Source organism: Marmota flaviventris, chromosome 4 (assembly GCF_047511675.1).
Source record: "Marmota flaviventris isolate mMarFla1 chromosome 4, mMarFla1.hap1, whole genome shotgun sequence".
Classification (NCBI taxonomy): Eukaryota; Metazoa; Chordata; class Mammalia; order Rodentia; family Sciuridae; genus Marmota; species Marmota flaviventris.
This window is the reverse complement of record NC_092501.1, coordinates 3602147-3607044: the sequence shown is the minus strand read 5'-3', so window position 1 is coordinate 3607044 and position 4898 is coordinate 3602147. Positions and strand designations below refer to the sequence as shown.

The following is a 4898-nucleotide window of genomic DNA, read 5'->3' as shown; positions in this document are numbered from 1 at the left end:
ATCAGTGGCTATAGATCAGAATAAGTTTTTTAAAAAACACACAAAAAAATTATATAGCCCCATTATTTACCTGTAGAACATGTTTGTTTATGCCTGTATTTTAGCATTTATTGAATTATCATTGTTCTAATTTGAAAAGTCACATCCATAGGATAAGTAAAACCACCTACAAGTTGGCCTAATTGTTTATTTCTCAGTTTGTGAAAATGTCCTTAATTTGTTGATGTAGTAAACTAATTTCAACTTTGATTGCTATGCAAAAGAACAGAAGAAAATCTGCTTTGCAATTAAATTTGTAGTTCAATTGCGTACAGGCAACATGCTATATGTGAAAAAAATTACTAACTGAATTACAAGTATTAAATACTGAAAAAATTAACAGTTTTATTATAATTAATTTTATTTAACAATCTAGGAAGTTCAAAGCCATCAACAGTTCCAGTGCAATTTCAGGTGCAATTGGGAACTCGGGAATCCCAGTGGAGCTGTCAGTGTAGCGAACCTTGTAGGTAAAACACATGCATATTTTTGATAGCACATGTGAAGGGATCTCTCTAAAATGGACCTCATTAGTTTCATTTTCAGCAAACTTACCTGGGCTACTCACCATGGTTTTTATTGTTCCTGAGGTTAGTGCATGTTCTCTTTTTACAATACATTCATGACCATCAGAAGACATCGACTTGACATACACGGCATCAGGGCCTTCACGGCCACCATGGGTTTTCTCTTCTCCATCCATTATGTTCTTATAAACCCTAGAGTGGCTCCACATGGACGTTAGCAGTTTCTCGTCAGCCCCGCAGCCATCGCAGCCAAGTCCGGCATTTCCTAATTCTGACTTCCCTTTGGCTTGGGTGTGTCTGCATGAAATTACACATAAACATGTGAAGTTTCAGCTGAGACTGTCCACTCCAAAAGCCCAGTTACCCTCAATTCTGAGCAAAGACTTGGACTTTTATTGCCCATTGCTCACGAATGTTATCCTTGTACTCAAAATCCTGAAGTCAGTTGCAAAAACCCCAGCAAATTCTGAAGGACATAGAAGAGGCTTACAATCAACTCAAAATTTTTCTGTTCCATCAAGATCATCTGTGGAACAGGAAACTAAATCTGGCATGGCCAAGAGTGGCTGGCCCATCCCTGGGGAGGTCATAATGGGAGGCTGGCAGTCAACTTCCTACTATCTGACAGGCGAGATTCCTTAGGTGGCCACCTCTCCAGAGCTCCCAGCCAGGAGTCCAAAACTCAGATCCATTCTTCACTCTGCTCAGTGCTGTGGAGGAGAGAGGATGACAGTACTGGAGCAACAGATGCACAGAGGGAATCAACTGGGTGGAGGTGGAGGCCAGGAGCAAAGGTGCTGGAGGAGGAAGTGTGAGATTAGGAGAAAGGAGGGCACTCGGCACCCGGGAAGACACAGGTGTGGAGGGTGGAGTTGGTGATGGAGGAAGCAAGGCCAAGGCTCAGCTACAGGTGCCTGATGCAGCTGCTTTGGCCTCTTGGGCAAAGGTCAGCAAAGGCATCACTCGGCCATTCGGAAGGACTCAAGATCCGTTTTCGTCGAGACATTGGCCACCATCACTTGGACAAGGTGGCCCTTCCCAGGGGGAAGGTGGCTAAAATAGTTCAGTGCTGAGAGGGAGATAGAATGTGAAGTGCATCTGGTGCTGACCCAATTTCTTTCTGCTTACAAGCCAAGGTGAGGACCAGAAAACGGCAAGTCCCAAGCTTCTGTGCGCGCCAGCAGAGCACTCCCTGTGTGCTGAGGTCCGGGTTTACAACCACCGTCCCCCCGAGTAAGTCCAGTACTGCAGGGCCCTCCTAAGACTAATAAATGGCTGCCAGGTGCTACACTGGACCCCACACCTGCTTTCCTCCCAAGTCAGAGGCCATCACTGGGCCCTGGATTGGTTCTCCTCTCTCTGAATGTGCCCCACCATAGCCTATAATCAGGCTCCTGCAGGCGGAGTTCTGCCCAGTCACTTGATAACCCGCCTTCAAAGAAGTGATGAGTCTCATCACAAGCTGTCCCCTATCCACCGGCAATTTGTTTTTCTTGGGTACCAATGACCGTGTCCTTCTTTGTTAGGCCATGCTAAGGGTCATACTTAGGAATCCCAAAACAAAACACGGCAGGAAAAGCTCTCCAGGAGTGAACTCTAACACCTCCCAAATAAACAATGTCATGAAACATGGCAAACAGGTTTCGTTAGCGTTCAGTGTGGATCTTCCCTCACTGACTTCAATGCCCTCAGATACACGCTGCAGAGCAGAATGGCGCTAACCCAACACTGTACGGTTCTAAGCATTCAGACTGAGCATCTGTTTGTTGGATCTTTTTGAGCATAAGTTTTTCCTTAAACGATATTTGCCACTCTGAAAAGTGGGTCACTATGTTCTTGTGACATGGAATGGTCAGAAGAACCAAAGCCAGGAGTCATTAGGGTGACAAAATGTCCATACCTCCACATCACTTAAAAGGGGGAAATGACCAAGATCTTCCTTGTGCCACCTCCCCGGATGCCTGACATTGGTGATAAACTCATGCCATAGGTCTCTCCCTCCATGAGGGGAGTCACCACACCACCTGCGCTAAGGTGGTGTTAGAAAGAGTTATTGACGTATAAGCATATCCCCCTCACCCACTAGTGATTTCCACAAATATACCCACCGATGGTCTTTTTTATGTGCTTTCCAGAAATTACGGGGAGGCCCAGGGGGCCATTTGGGGGTTCTGTGCTTAGGGGTCTGACAGGAAATGTTAATGAGACTCACGCCCATGTTTATTCCAGGACTTATCTACTTGGAGTGGAGGGTTCCGGTTGCCTGAGCCTTGCTGAACGGGCCGCGGAGAGGAGAGGGGAGAGAGGAGCGGGAGGCAGCGGAGGGCACCTCCCGGCCTCTGCCAAGCCGCCTCCACGAGCACCGTCTACAGCCTCTTCTGCAGGGACTGCCTCCGTCTGCCCTCGTATTGTCAGGTTGACAAGAGGAGAAAAAAATTAACCAAAAGCCAAATCAAATAAATGTGCAACTCATAAATTCTGCAGCTAAAAATGTACCCCTGAGGGACAGCATCAGCGCACCATGGAAGGCTGCCCCTCTCCTGCCCTCGTAAAGACAGGAGAAGGGAAGCTTCTCCGCTCCCGAGGCCCCAGCCAGGGGACCGCGCCAAGCGCCGGCTTCCTCCTGGTCTTGTTAAGGAATTCATTCCGTCGCTGGTGGCCTGAAGCTGCTCTCCTCCAATGTGAGGTCAGCGTCTCCAGCCCCGGCACCGCTGAGCTACTCCAGCCTGGACCAGCCTGCGGCTGGCTGACCATTCCTCCTGTCCTCAGCCTGGGCCGTGGGGGGTGCTCCTGCAGGATGCTGTGTGCAGCACAGGGCTGAGGAAGAACAAGTGGGGCGCCATGGGGTGTGGCCAAGGACGCCCACCGAGCTCTCCAAGCCCAAGCAGAGCTCCCACCCAGGCCGGGAACTTCACTTCTCCTCTTCTGACTGGGGTCCCGGGCGTTCCTAGTGAATCTTACACTCTCTCCAAGATTTCAACCAGAACCAAGGATGAATCAGCCTTCAGCAGAAGCCAGCCTGTGGCCTGCCTCTGACGGAACCTGCCAGCAGCAGCAGGAGCTTCCAGGTGAAAACGTTGGTCAAGCCACGCAAAGCGGCTGTTCCCATGGCGGGCAGAGCATCAGTTCTACGTGGGACATTCTTGTTTGTGTGTGGGAACATTAACCAGTGCAGCCAGGAGCCCTGTCAGAGAGTGTGCCTAGGAAGACTTGGAAATAACAGGGTGCCTCATGCAGGGAAATAAATAAATAAATAACAGGGAAATTAGATTCTTAATCAGCAAAACTCACAAAACGTCATCCGCAGAGCTCCATCTTGTGGCAAATGGTGCTGCTCTCTGTACCCCCTCTCCCCAAAAGGGGTGAGGGGCATAGAGACCAAGGCTATCTATCCAGTGCATGCTTTGCATCTTGGGGATTTTTTACCTGAAAGAAGAGAGAAAGTTGTCAAAGCAATTAAAAAACAAGAGGTAGACAATTTGCTTAACCCGCTTCTAGATGATGCATGCAAACTCAAACTTGATTAATAGATCAGAAAAAGTGCAATATGTGTATATTTGCCAAAGCCTCCTCCACAAAGGGAGACTGGCAGAGAAAACACAACTTCTTAGTAACCTACAGAAGCAGCCACAGTCAGATAGCAGATCTTCACACGGATTTCCAAGACATACTGGGTGCTTTCGCTGTCAATTATTGCTTGCAATGTTATTTCATATGAGGCATTGGTCAATTAACCTCAGTTAAAAAAAATGACACAGATAAGTAAATTTGTAAATTCTACTAACTGAAAAGAGGGAGCTTGTGCAGCATCTTTTATTCCAACTCATGTACGTAAAATCACTTTCCACCAGCAAAGTATTGAACTCACAACATCCTTATTTTTAAAACAGGAATTCAAGAGTACAGCCAAAGCATCATCTGTATGCCCAACCGAGATTTCTGAATTTCACAACAGCACTTTCACAGGGCGAGTGGCATCGCTGCTGTAATGATTTAGGTTAGATTGCCGATTCTAATAAGACTAATTCCTGAATGATGCAATAAGGAAACTGCAAAGATGGTAACAGGTTTGAGAAACAGAGTGTGTTTTTATGTTATTAAAATAAGAACAAATGAGTCACTGTCAAAACTGTTTCTTCAGTTAGTAATTACTCACTATCAACACTCTGTTAAATCAGGATTTTCTCCTTCTGCACGGGTGATAAAAGAATTGATTGGCTGTCGCTCCCAGGTGCTGAGTGACATCTGTCCTTTTGCTGTTGAGTTTCCGCAACTGGAGGCATTTTGACCAAAATCTATTGAGTCTTTTTGGCTTCACCCCTAGAATCCTTA

General features: G+C 46.9%; 1 pseudogene; it reads right to left on the bottom strand.

The window, feature by feature from the left end:
- Nucleotides 1-403: 403 nt before the first annotated feature.
- LOC114088340 (elongin-C pseudogene) lies at nucleotides 404-742 on the bottom strand (annotated as a pseudogene).
- Between the last annotated feature and the right edge of the window lie 4156 nt (nucleotides 743-4898).